Source organism: Eptesicus fuscus, chromosome 6 (assembly GCF_027574615.1).
Source record: "Eptesicus fuscus isolate TK198812 chromosome 6, DD_ASM_mEF_20220401, whole genome shotgun sequence".
In the NCBI taxonomy this organism is placed as follows: domain Eukaryota; kingdom Metazoa; phylum Chordata; class Mammalia; order Chiroptera; family Vespertilionidae; genus Eptesicus; species Eptesicus fuscus.
The window spans coordinates 48,379,808-48,394,719 of NC_072478.1; the positions used below are offsets into that span (position 1 = coordinate 48,379,808).

General features: G+C 37.7%; 1 protein-coding gene and 1 long non-coding RNA gene across 2 annotated transcripts in view; both read left to right on the forward strand.

Annotated features, from left to right (window-relative positions):
* The window catches only part of CPE (carboxypeptidase E), an 87,140-nt gene that overhangs the window by 28,353 nt on the left and 43,875 nt on the right, over positions 1 to 14,912 (forward strand). The window lies entirely within an intron of this gene.
* On the forward strand, positions 810 to 8,243 carry LOC129149454 (uncharacterized). The gene is made up of 3 exons (XR_008556351.1): positions 810 to 891; positions 7,080 to 7,136; positions 7,953 to 8,243. It is a non-coding gene; the product is annotated as an uncharacterized LOC129149454 (long non-coding RNA).

The window sequence follows — 14,912 nt, forward strand, 5'->3', positions numbered from 1 at the left end:
GAAGGACTTGCAGGGTCAAATTCATGCACCACTGTGATAGTCACCGTGAGAATTGACTTCCTAGGGGAGCTTAAGGGTTTCTTGTCCTCCATCCTTTTACTCTAAGACAGATGGCACCAGTGCAGGGAGTCATTTCAAATTAATGGATGCAGGAATTTAATAAATGTCGTGGTACACAACACCAATATCATCTGCTACACATTTTGTATGAATGAGAACTTAGCCCACGGATTGACATTCAAGACCCATTGGGAAAATCAGGAAACACAAGAGTGGGAAGAGCCATCAGATGGGAGCAGCTATCCAAAAATGCACGAGGCCAGAAGGCGGTGTGAAAAATGCCAGACAGCAGACTGTGCAGAAAAATAAACAAGCCAACAAAAGTCCTATTTGGCCTTAAAGGAGGCAGATGGTGATAGGAAAGATTCAGTGAGGGGTGATGGTGCTAAAATCACCAGACTTTATAAAATTATTCATCTGTAGTTCAAGGTTTTGGGGGGGAAATGAAAACACTTTGCTAGTATTACAAGAGAGGGTGATGGTACAGAAACAGAATATTAAGTAAGGGTGTATGTGTGTCAGGATGCTGGAAATGTGAGGTGCATTATTTCATCAGAAGAGGTTTGGTTTGCTTAGAGATTGTGACCAAAATTACAAAAAGTGTTTTTGTTTTGCAAAAAAAGAGTTGCATTTGTATTAAATCTGTGCCTTTCACATTTTTTTTTTCATTTCACATTTTTGATGTAAGAAAGAATTCTCCTAAGAATGTTAATAGGTTGCTATGGTAGCAATAATAATTTTCTATACAAGACATTCTTTCTTTCCTTTTTTATTGCTAAAGAAAGGTCTTTGGGATGTAGAAAATGAGAAATAATAATGTTGAGGTTTAAGGTAAAGAATTTTAATTTGCAAGTTGAGAAAAAATTATAGCAGAGAAAACTGATTATATGGAATGGCATTAGGGGGAATTTGAATAGTATTCATTGTAATGCTTTAAGATAGATGCAGCTGAACATTTAGAATTGGGAATCATTTTAAAATAAAGGACCTAATTTTCTGTGCTTAAATTTTAATTCAGAACTACTTAGTCCATTTTCTCAAGGCAGTGTCCAGCGTAAGTAATCAAATAAGCCCGGGTTTATACAATCCTCTTTCAGACCACTGATGCATTTCTGCTTGAATATGCCTTTGATTTCATGCATCAGAAATATTAGATGCTTCCCTCTCTTTGTAAGTAGTCAATAATTTAATATATTGAATTTTTACTTATTTTAGTTGTTTTACTCAGATTTTAAATGATACTTAAGTATTGTATTTTAAGCTTAAATGAATAAAGTAAAAGGCTGGGGAGTGGATTGTATGGTGATGCTTCTGCCCTTTTCCTTGAGAACCGAAGGCAGAAAATCAAACATAAAATGAAAATTTGTTTTATGTTTCACAACAGTTTTCCAGACAGGAAACAAGCTTATGTATTCATATATTTTTAAATGAATTAGAACCATGAAATCTAGACACTTTACGTAAGTTATTTTATTTAATCCTCACAATAACATTTTTTACATAGTTATTATTATCACCCTCATTCTACAATTGGGGAAACAGAGGATCATATAAACCAAATCAGCGTCCTAAAGTCACACACCTAATAAGTAATGGCGTCAGGATTTGAACTCAGTTCCGTATGTCTCCCAACTCTTTCCATTACACCAGTGCTTCTTACATAAGGGCAAGGTTTTGCACATAAGATTGCTTAATCCCCTTGCCCATTAGACTACTTGTCCTTTGCACCTGTCCAGGGTGGTGCCCAGGCATATCTATACTGAAAAGGTTTCAGAGGAGGTTTTGATTCTAACTTTATTTGGGGACTGCTGTGTCCAAAGATTCAAAACTAACCAACCAACCCTGCCACCCAGTTTGTTTGGTACTAGGTAAAGATCTAAACATTATTTTCTGCAAGTTGCCAGTCAATTCAACTTCTTCCACTGAATAAAATTTTAAAAAATATATGTATTTTTTATACTTGACAGTATTGCCAATGTCCCCCATTTCCCCCTTCTTGACTCCTTCGCCCAGCCCCTACCCTCCACTCCTATCCCAGGCCTTCACCACATGAATAATATTTTTATTTTTATTTTATTTTTAAATATATTTTTATTGATTTCAGAGAGGTAGAGAGAGAGAGAGATAGATTGAAACATCAATGGTGAGAGAGAATCATTGATCAGCTGCCTCCTGCACATCCCCTACCAGGGATTGAACCCGCAACCTGAGCATGTGCCCTTGACCAGAATTGAACCTGGGACCTTTCAGTCCGCAGGCCAACACTTTATCCACTGAACAAAACCAGCTAGGACTGAATAATATTTTTAAACCACAGATTTAGGAAGTCTCTTTAAACAGGTATTAAGGAATATGAAAGGTTATTTCTGGGAGATAACATATATATACACACACACACACACACACACACACACACACACACACACGGTTGTTTCTTTCTTCCTGTGCTTTCATTCTTTTTTTTTTTTTTTTCTTTAAATATATTTTATTTGATTTTTACAGAGAGGAAGGGAGAGGGACAGAGAGCTAGAAACATCGATGAGAGAGAAACATCGACCAGCTGCCTCCTGCACACCCCCCACTGGGGATGTGCCCGCAACCAATGTACATGCCCTTGACCGGAATCGAACCTGGGACCCTTCAGTTCGCAGACCGACACTCTATCCACTGAGCCAAACCGGTTTCGGCTGTGCTTTCATTCTTTTCCCTCATTTCTATGGCTCCGAATGTGTTGGTGCCTTTTAATACATCAAAGGATTAGCTCTATCCTCATTCTCATTCTCAGATCTCACCTTCAGTGATATTCATGTTTTGTTATTTCCATCATTCCTTCTTCCAGGAGGTCTTCAGACTCATTTTATCATGTAACAAAAATGTCTTCTTCTATTTTGACTGAAAATGCATCAAAATGTGAATCTAGGAAAAGTGAAAATATTTTATATATCTTTTTTCTCAGAAAATTCAAGCTGTTTTGTTAATATTGATAATATACTTCTCATTATAGTCATTCCTATACAATTGTGTTTCTTTTTCAGAAAATCACTTTATTGAGATTTATATATTTATTAATATAACTAGTAGCCCTGTGCATGAATCCGTGCGCCAGTAACTCTCTGCAGGGCCTGGCTGCTCCACGTCCACTGCCCAGAGGCTCTCCGCGGCTCAGAGGCTCATCCGCAGCTGGGCATGGAACACTTGCCTCGTCGCTGGGACAACAATGCAAGCGTTCCACACCTGGCCTGGCCAGAGGCCCATCCGTGGCCGGGCGCCGAATGTTTGCCTCATCGCTGCGGTGATAAAGCAAGCATTCCGCTAGGTCGCTCACACTGCCCACTCTCAGCGGCCACCCCCCCAGGACTGGGGGACTCCGGCGGGGCTGAGAGGACTGGGCATCGCCATTTTGTGGCTATGGGCACCTCCATCTTTGTGATGGAGTGATGGTTAATTTGCATATTACCCTTTTATTAGATAGGATGGAAAATGACTCTATTGAGAACTGAGTCATATAGGAAAATTACAGTTCTTAACACTGCCTGACTATTACTTATTTCACCTTAACTGCCTAAGACTGGTTAAATTAAGCATGATCTTAATGTAGGAACTTATTGGGTGTGCAGTAGTGAAGTCAAAAATACTTTACAATCCCACTCTACTTTTTTATATTCCCCCCTACTAGGATTTTGAGACTTTTCATTGCTCTATTGAAAGATGTACTTTTAGGACCTACAAGCCTGGTTATAGCTCCTTGTCCTCCAGTGAGCAGAGAAAGGACTGAATCCTAATTTTGATGCCCCTTGTGTGGTTCGTCAGCAAACAACCTTTGCTTCTATTCTACACTTGAATTTGGCACCCTGCTGCTGTCCTGTGTGTCTTTCCAGAATGGTGAATTTGTTATTATTCTCCAAGTTTGACCAAAGAGCCCCTCACATTTGCCTGACACCCCCTCTGTCCTTCCTGCTTTTACATACACACAGGATCCTTGAAGTTTCTTTGTCTGCCTTAATATATATAGTTTTTGACCCAGGAAAGGACAATTTGAGTTGTAGTTGTAGAATATTCATTTAAAGTTTAAATTAAGGCTAAATATTTTGTGCTCACATTTTCATCCAGCTTATAAGTTAATATCTAGTTAATATCCTTTTGATTTGAAACCTAAGTTATATAAACAGGAAGACATATCTGGAGTGTGACTGCTTTCTAAAATAATGTACTCCCATTTTAATTAAAGTGCAATTGTGCATAACATTCCATTTTAACACATATTTCCCATTTTATTGTTTCTAATCTAATTATTTCTTTTTTTTTCATTAGTAATTTTGCTAGCAGTTTGTCTAGTTCAGCATTTTGCAAGCTGTTCTCAGAATACTAAAAAAAAAAAAAAAAAAAAAAGGCAAATGAGCTTGGGAAATTGTACAAGTACCCTCCTTGAGGACTCAAAGTCAAAGTACATATTAACATAAGAAAAGATCTAAGAAGTTTTAAACTGAAAGGGAAAACGTGAAGTCTATTTAATGTTTTAAAGAACTTAAAAGTAAAGAACTTATTTGTGGAGAGGAAGACATTTTCTTGGCACAGTTATTGATTTTTTTTTTTTTCTGAACACCAATTTGAGAAGTGCTGGACTATTTCATCATCTTCATTACTTGAAATAAGGTGCTTCGGAGCTTATATATGCAATTCATTATTTTATTTCTTCTTACTTTTTTCCTATATTTTAATTATTCTGTACTTTTTTATAGAAAACTTTTTATAATTTAAAAATAGTTTAGTTCATTTATTTTAATATTTAAAAGTGAAAAAAGTTAAAGCTATGACAATGTCTTTTAGTGCACCTTTGACTAATCCTAAAGATTTGGACATTTAGCAACCTCATTGCTATTTTATAAAAGTTTTATTTTTAATTATTTTCTTTAATTGTATATTTTTAAAGAAAACGTTAAATTTCCAGTTGTATGCGTCTTTAAAATTTGTGAATTTACAGTTTCATTGTATGGTTACTGAGATTGTGATCTATATTCTTTTATATTTGTAAAATCTATCAAAAATATTTTTCCAATTTTGTAATTAGCCATTATGTTTCATGTGTACATTAGAAGATAAATTCCCTGTTTCTAGATTATTGAGTTTAATGTTATTGATTAATTTTATATTTAAAAGAAACCTTCACCAACCTTTTAGTCTGCCTGCCCTATTGTGAAAACAGATTAGTCTTTTATATAACTGTGTCTTGATTATTTCCTACTTATACTTCCATTAAGTTTTTGCTGAATATATACTTTTCTTGATGCATTATTTAGAGTTATATACTCAGTAGATAGTATAACTTTTCAAAACACTACTTACTGCCTTTTAAAAAAAAGTCAGCTGTGTGTAAGTCATTTACATTTCTTATTTTATTTTTGGGTTTGTTTGATATGGATGCACATTTTCTGTGGGGTCCCTTCTTTTGGGTCCTTTCATGTCATTTTTTCTTTTGACATTATAACATAAAGACAGCCTGGTTTCCCATATACATGCCTTACTCATTGTATTAGTTTCCTGCGGGATTTGTGTAACAAATTACCACAAACTTGGTGTTGTAAAACCACAGACATTTATTCTGTACAGGTTTGGGGGTCAGGATTTAGAAATTAGCTCCCCTGGGCTGAAATCAAGGTGTTGGTAGAGCTGCTGCTCCCTACTGAGACCCGAGGCACAACCCCTTCCCCCCTCTTTGTTTCAGATGGCTGCTGATATTCCTTGGCTTGTGGCCACTCTCACTCCCGTCTCTGACTTGGTAGTTGCCTTGCCTTCTTTTTTCTGTTGTATGAAATCTCCCTCTTTATAATGATACATGCCATTGCATTTAGGATCCACCCAGACAATCCAGCATAATCCCATCTCAAGACCCTTCCCCACCCCCCCTTTTTTTTTTCTGTGTAAGGTAACATTCACAGGTTCCAGGGATTAGAACACTGATATCTGTTAAAGGTCCATTTATTTTTTCCAGCCCACCACTGAAAACAGACTCAAAAATGGACTCATTTATGCTAAGCCCCAGGTCACTAAACTTAACCTAATTTGGCTTTCCCAGAAATAGAATCTTAAACTAGTCAGTCAGGAATCACCTGATCAGCACTAGTGAGGTAGTCTGCTTAATAGACCCCTAAAGGAAAGTAAGTTTGCAAATGAATAGGCCACTTTTTTGGGGGGGGTGGGGGGGGGCTAGTATAACTTCCTTGTTCTTGCTCTCTCCTGCTTGGAAATTTTTCATTTGTACAGGATCTTGGAGCTCCTTTTTGTCTGCTGGGTAGGATGCTGGCTGATTTGAATCAATTTTTCTACAAATAAACTCTCAAATTTTTAACATGCTTCAGCTTATCTTTTAATAACACCAATCTTTTCTCTGTCTCTTAACCAATCATGTTAGTCTTCTCTCTTTTATTAGTTTTCTTTTTATTTTTTATTAGTTTTCTATTACTATATAATGAATCACCCCACAATCCCACAATCTGTAGGCCTGCAATTTGGGCTGGGCTCAGCTTGGTGGATCTTCTGTTAGTCTTATCTGAGTTCACTTAGAAGCTGGCTGGTTCAAATGGCTTCACTTACATCTGACTGTGCAGGTTGTGGTTGCCCAGCAGGCAGAAGGGACTGTACAAGCATGTGAAATCAGGGAGTTGTGATTCTTTGAAGGCCAATAATTTAACAATTTTCTGCATCTCCCATTTTTAATACTTGTGGAAATTCAAGTTTATACTAAAGTATTTCCAGAATAAGTATATTGGAAAGATTCTTTGTTCTTTTATTCACACTTTAAAAAGTTTAAACTCCTCTCGTTACCAACACTTCAAATGTATAAGAAAGATTAAATGTATTGATATATTTTATATAACATGTAAGAACAATAATAAGCAACCTAGACAATTACAAGGAGTTGCAAGTGCTTGTTTATGTTGTGCTTGTTGTTGGTTATTTTTTCATGCTGTGAATAAGATTAATAGGTAAGACAAATTTTATGTTTCACATTTAATCTCTAGGGAAGTCATAACAACTGGCATGAGGCCAGCCATTATTGTGTGGGAGTCATTCTGCAGGTAAGTTTTATGCATCTGGAGAATTTCTGGTAGATTCAAAGCCAGTTTCAGATGGCTGCTAATATTCCTTGACTTATGGCCACTGTCACTCCAGTCTCTGCCTTGATAGTTGCGTTGAGTGAAAATAGCAAAGAAAAATAGAAATAATGCTGTTACTACTGTGCTCTTCAGAATGGATTGATTCTAGTCTTTTTAGTTTTCTACCAGTTTTTAATAGCTACAGAAATCACAAAGCCTAGAGGTAGTTTTTATTAAAAAATTGCTGCTTGCAAGTAACCATATGTGGCCAAATTGATTACATGTGTTGATGCAATTTTTGGAAGAAGTAATCTTAGTCATACTTTCTACAAAACCTTCTTGTTCTCTGAGAAAAATGTCACTTTGGGAAGTTTGCACAAAAAATTTTTAAAGCAATGCAAACAACATGTGATAAAAAAAACATAAAAAATATTTTTTTTGTCCTAATTCCAAATCTAAGTGCTTATGTGGGATTTCAGAATGATGTTTATAGATATGTTCCCATTTCTGTGACATTTTGAAGGTAACAGACTAAAAGTGTTGCCAATTAATACTTAAGTGTCGTCATTTCTAGCACAGATCCCAAAAGGAAGAAGATAAGGACTTTCTGAAATTCACAGTATGATTAATGGTTGAAACTGTCTGGTAGTAAAATATATAGATTTCACTCCATGTTAGTGTTTGAAAAAAAAAAAGTAGATTTATATGAAAGTGATTTTTATTTATATTTAAAATATGCCTTACAAAAAAAAAAAGAAAGAAAGAAAATTAAGTTACTTAAGGATATATGCTTTTTAGGCCTACTAAGAAAGAGTGAAATTTAGGATGAAGAAGGAATACAGTATTTCAGAAAAAGCAAAAAGAACAATCAGAAAAGGATTCAAGTTAAATATTTGGATTTAGTGTGAAGACCCTAAGGTTAAAAAATGCTGGCACAGCCCAGAGGAAGCTGAGAACTGAATGGTCCTACAGACAAAGCCTTTGTCGCCATCTCCTTGTTACTGATGTAGCAGCTTGCCCTACCAGAAGAAAGGCTGGCCTTGCTAGTTGCTCATGACCAGCCCTATGCTCTGGCCTTTTCCAATAAACTTGCCTCACCTGCATGGAGACTCTGTGATCATTTATTCCAAAGCCAGCTCTTCAGCCCCAGCCCCAGCTCCCTGCTGAGCCTGCTCACTGGGGAATGGAGCTGAGCCATTCCTAGTGAGTTTTCCACATGTTCCCTGCCTTTCCCCAGCCTCCTGGCTTTCTTGCCTTAGACCACTTTATCTTGACCTGGGAGCCATATTTGTACCAAGCTTGAGGAGCTGTGGTTTCTCCCTGCCTGTCAGTCCTGCTCAGGTAGGACTTCCCTGTTCTAATGTGATAGCTTTGTTTTCCACCGTTCAACTTACCTGGGTTGGCTTCAGCATTGGCTTTTGCATCTGCTCCTTACCAGCCTGGCTATGGTTTTGGCATGTTAATACTACAAAATCACCCTTGCGGGGGGACAGGGGGGTGGGAGGGGGCGGGGGGGAAGGGAAACAACTTGCAGAACTGATTGTCTTTCTGTGTAAGAGAGGGAAGAAAAAAAGGTAGAGAGGGGAAAAATATCTGTTCAGGGCACTAAGGTGAGTACTTTCCATATATAATCTCTGTGTTTAATTCCCATAACTCTCCGTGAAGTAGGTGTTAATATTTCCCATCAAGTAAGGACACACAGTTAATATTAGGAAGTGTTTTTCTGACAAAGGCCATGCTTTTTCCTCAACATGCGGCTTCCTCACAGGTTTGAAACATCTGAAATGGAAAGGTTCTGCTTTTTCCGAATACCATACCATGGCAGTAACTGGGCTTAAGTACTACTGAAGAACTTGGAATTTGGGGTAGAGATATGTGAAAGATGATTAGATTTTTGTTTGAACACGAAGACATTAAAATACGATGATAAAGGGTGATAAAGATCCTGGAGAGTAATAATCATGGATACATATATGAGAAAAGATCTGAAGGGAAGGAAGAATATTGAAAGCTTTACGGAATAAAGTAGACATGTCTATCTGTTGTATAGAGGACACAGGTAACAAAGGCAAGAGAGATGAATGTAGTAAGTAAAAAAAAAACAAAAACCCTTTCCCTTTCTCTCCTGCTTCCCCCACCCCCAAGAACAAAGCAAAACAAAAATGAAGCAATCACTGTGAGATAAACATAGATTTTAAGTACTCAAAAACTTGAAAGCTGATGGCACCTGTGTTCCTTCATCTGGTATTTTGTGAGTAGAGCTATATACAGCCATTGTGTTGTGCACAGAGGATAGTCACATGTTCCTGATGGATTATTCTTATTTGTCTCTAAAGTTCCGGGCCAGTTCCTGTTCTGCCCCATTAAGCCTGTTTATTCTTTTTTGTTTGTTTGTTTGTTTGTTTGCTTCAGTGGCCCCACCATCTCCCAGCTGCTCCAAACACAAACCTGGGAGTTACTCTAGATGCTTTCTTCTGCCTCACCCCAGTATCACCAAGCCCTGTCATATCTACTTAATATTTCTCACATCTTACCACTGCCTTCCATGAACCCCACCACTATTCTAGATCAAGCCAACGGCATCTCCTGCATGGACCACGTAATATCTCCCTCCCTCCCTCCTTTCCTCCCTTCCTTCCCTCCCTCCCTCCCTCCCTCCCTCCCTCCCTCCCTCCCCATCTTGGTCACACCAGAAGGCAGCAAACTTTTTCTTTAAAGAACCAGATAATGAATATTTCTAGCTTGGGCAGCCCTACAGTTTCTGTCTCAACTCTGCCATTGGAAGGGAAAACACATAAACAAATGGTATTCCAGTAGAACTTTATTTACAAAACAGACAGCAGCAAGGTCTGATGTTTCTGAGGACCCTTGCTCTACACTGGGGCTAGCGAATTGTGTTAGGCCCTTACTTAAATCTTTTTAAGTGCTTCTCATGGCTCATGGGAATAAATGGGTAATGTTTTGGTTCTTTATTCTGCTTCTCTGGAGCCCTTTCCTCCGTGATCATTCCCGACCAGTCCTACTGGCCTTATTTCTTCCAGATCCTTGAACGCTTCAGGTTGCTTCCCGACTTGGGGCCTTTACACGAGCTGCCTCTCCCTGGAAAACTTCACTTTCCTAACTCCCACTCAAACTTTCTGTTCTCAGCTTAATGCCACTTTCTCAGGGAAACCTTCCCTAGTCTTCCTAAAAGACTAATATAGTTTCCTGTGCTATATTCATACTTTAAAAAAAATAACTTTTATCTCAATTTTAATTGAATAAATATTTGTATGATTATTTCTCTAACATTTAGCTCCTTGCTAAACTGAAAAGTCTGAGGGTCAGGGAACACATCTGCAGTTCAGCTACGAATTCTTAGCAACTAATCCTACAATTGACTATTCTTTGCCTACATTTGACTATTCTTGACCTTCAAAAAAAGGCAGTTTCATGTACTTCAATCTAATATTCAGTATTTCGTACCCTCTTTCTTATAGCTCCTTGTTTCTAGTACCTGAAGAGCTCAGTGGAACTCACGAACACTGATGTGTGGTCACAGTGCCTACTTGGCTTATGTTGCATTGAATGTTGTATTAAATACGTTCTTGATGGATCTGAGGTCTTGGAGGGAAGAAAAAGGGGAACTTGCCAATAGGGTGGGAGCTGGAAGAAGAGCCTGCAGCAACACCTGGTAACTGAGGACATGATAATAAAAGATCTTTGGAGTTAGTTGGCTAATACTAGAGGGAAAAGATGGAAAAGCTCAATTAAATGAAAAAGCACTTTGATTTTGCACTTAATGGCTTTCTGGTAGAATTGAAATGGTAGTGCCTTCCAGGGTACAGGGAAAAACATACCTTGGAAAATAATTCAGAGAAACAAGAGAAGAAAAGATGAAAGTTTGAGTTTATGTTTATAAAAAGCAGATATGTAATTCATTAGCAGAACATATTATAGATTATTTAATCATAAGACCTAATTATACATATGTTGTAATTTATTAACAATCCTTGAATGTTTTGGAAAATAAAATGAATTTTTCCTATAATAACAGCATAAATCTTAGCCAGGTATGCAAGAGAAACATAAAGTAATATTACCTATAAATTTGAACCTCATTTATATACCATATATGATACTATGTGTACTGCCATTTATTCACTTTGATGTCATGTTCATTAGATATTTAAAATATCAATCTGTGCCATTTTACTGCAAAATCTTTGTCTTTGAGTCTTTACTTTCCTTCCTGTTCTGAATCAATTTCAATTATCTTTTGCTCCTCTATCTCCATTATCATCTCCCTCAGTGTCAAGACTATCAGTCTCCATGTTGCTAAATACAATAGTAATTGCATTCTCAGTTGACCATGTTGATTATTCCTTCCTTCTTAAAACAAACACTTTTTACTTGGCTCCCAGGACTTGGTTTCTTTTTTCTTTCTTACCTCATTGGCTGATTATTCTCTGCTGGCTTTGATAGTTTCCCCTTAACTTCCCAGATTCAAATATTCTAGGATTCTTCTCTGTCTGCACACATTTCTTAGGTCATTGATATTCAATCTTATTTGGATCCCTATGCAGTAAAAAATACATTTTACCACATTCCTGAGTACACACACTCACACACCCCTCACAAAACAATTTGCTGTATTCTCTTCTCTTTTCTATTTTATTAAACATTTTTCACAATTGTTAAATTGGTTTCACTACTCAATGAGTCACAGCTTTCAGTTGAAAAAAGTATTTTCAAAGTGGAATCAGAGTTTCATGAGAACTAGTGTTTTATTTCTTTGTTAACAAACATCTAGAGTGTTTTGAACAGAACTTGCTTCCTTCTCGTTATATAACTGACGGTATATAGGTATGACCATCTTTCAATGCCTCAGCGAGTTGTACTGCTTCCTAATCTTGGATCAGCTTCCAACATTTTATCCTTTGCACTTTCAATGTCATGAAATATCTCCCCAACTTCCTTTAATGTGAAGAGTTGTGTGTGTGTTTTTTGCCAGCATCACTTCCTCTAGGACACCTTTATCCCTTTCCTCATATTCTCATTTCCTGCTTTCTGTCCGTAAGTTCCTCAGGTTGCCTATCTGGTTTCTCAGATGGTAGCAGTGTATTCCAACTATTAGCCATTTCTTCTATAACTCCATTTGAGTTCACTTCCCGCATTATCACTTTCCATTTCTTTGCTGCAATTTCATCTTTGTTGGCCAATTCTCTCTTTTAATGATCCATTTCTGTAAAATGTGTATGTGTTTATCACTGTGAGATAAGAAGGTAGCACAATTATATGCTTTGCTGTCTGGCTTGAACCTAATGACAGATGTGTGGTCCATCACCAACAGAGGTGACATGACATGATTGGTCACTAATTATGAGATCAGGGCCATCAGCCACATCTATTATTTCACGTAGTAATTTGTGGACTGAAGAGCTAGCAGGGATGTTTATCCTTGATGCAAATACTCATATCTAATATACTGGTTACTGAAATTTGAAGCGGGTTGCTGGGGGACTGGTGTTATTTAACTAGCCTGTGGTAGCTGACATTCATTAATGTTGGATCTGTGCAAAGCAAAGACTGCCTGCATAACTCCAGCGGGAATTTTCTCAGAACTTGAGCATGATATATCTTAACTTGAATTTCTTATAGGTCGTTTAAATTCACTATGTCCAAAACAGAACCTCAGAAGAACAGAGATTCACCAGCCAGTCCTAAATAGAAGTAACTAAAATTCATCTTTAACCACTCTCATTCCTCTAAGGCCTTCATACATTTTCTTCTAAAGGACCATATAAGAATTGTTGTTGGCTTTGTGGTAGTGCAAAAGCAGCCATAGGTACTACATAAATGAATAGGTATGGTTGTGTTCCAATGAAACTTTACTAAAAACAGGGGCCAGGCCACAGCCTATAGTTGGCTAAACCCTGATGTAGAGTATTCCAAAGATTTTGAGGCAGGGTTATTCTTGAATTATCTTAGACATAAAAAAATCTGTTTTTCCATAAATCTTTGAGCTGAGGAAAGCACTTTCATGATCCTTTTTAGCATATCCACTCTAACTTTAGCAGCCCTATGAGCATCTCCATCTGTAACATCCTGTAGATACAGAAGCCCATTTTCTCTTACCCCCTTCCCATGGGCCTAGAAAAGATCTAGTCTGTAGCCTTTGTTTAATATTTCCTCATGTCTTAATGAGTATTATTAAGTCAGACTCCTGGCTTTTGTCCTGAGGAAAACATTTGTGTTCTTTTATTATAGCATTTTCCACCCCCCCCCCCCATACTAAAATAAGCTTTGGGACTTTTTCTGAATCCCTTCTAAGTTCTGACTGTTCTTTGATTTTGTAACCTTGGTTACAAATCTAAGTGGTAATAATTCATAACTGCATATCATAATTGCAAGAAAGGGATGCTTTTGTATGGAGCCAGAATAAATACCTTTTAGTTGTGTGGACACTGGCAGTTTTCAGAGAACACCCTGGCACAGTGAGGGCACCTACTTTGGGGATAGGAAGATCCAAATCGGGGTCCAGTTTTGCAACTCACTGGCAAAATGATCTTGAGCAGGTCACTTCACTTTATATCAGTTTTCTCACCTTTGAGGTTATGAACACCAAGTCTGCACAATCTCAGAAGCTTGTGGTAAGGTAAACTGATGATCAAATATGATAATTATATATGTAAAAACACTCCATCAATTGAAGAGCACTTTATGAATATAATAAGTTATTTTTTTTTTCTACTTGCTTCCCTTAATCTTTATATGCTATAGGTTTTGGTGTACATCGAGTACTCACTTTGTTTCTCTACAGTTTACTATTATTCCAACTAATAGTTGCCAATTTACATTTTGAGTAAAACCAATTCAACTACTTTGCTCCATGGGAACCACATATTGGGAGGGGTGTGCCCTGTGTTGTTGTCTGTCGTCAGTCCTGTGTACCAAGTTAGATGGCATGGTCACCACATAAAGTTGACTTCGTACCTGAACTATCAAATGCCCCAAGGGCTTACCCTCCACTGGGGCCTGTCTCATACCTGCTCCCTTAGTACCCGGCCTGCTCCCCTTCTTGTCTGTTCCCCAATCAGGGTTTGCTGACCTGGCTGCAAATGAGAACCTTAGGACAGTTTGTTTCCTAAGCTGAGGGTGAGAGGCCTCTTCTGCTCCCAGTCCAGACCCCTGCCCATGTATGCATGGAGGTGAGAGATGAAGGACCTTAAACCAGTGGCCCCCACAGACCCTGCCACCAGATGTGCCTGTAATTCCAGTCCTCACGAAAGATGCCACGCTGCATTTGGGAGTTTGGTATTGTTATGTAACTTCACCTTTACAGCTCTGCCTCAATCAGGTTCTCCAGATTAGTGTATGGTGCTTTAATCTGCTTAAAACACCCGAGACGTTTAGTCTGTTTCCTATCAAAACACATTTAGAGAATAACATTACGTATTATTGGGCTAGAGTTTTCCAAAACCCAGCCAATTTCCTATTTAGTCTATTTTAGAGATAGTGCAATGTAAAATGGAGTTTACATTTGGTCTTTTTTTACATAATGGTCTTTTTTTGCACCTCAACTGAAGTACTATTATAGAGAAATTTAGGGATTAAAAAACCCCTTCATTTAGACCTTTAGTGAAATTGTAACCTTCACTAGGTACTATTCTTTACAACTTTTTGTATTCAAAATTGGTCTGGTTTGGAAGCTTTCATAGCTCAAGTGATTATTTATGTTGGATACTGTACTGAGATTCTTGTAGCAAGTGACAGCCC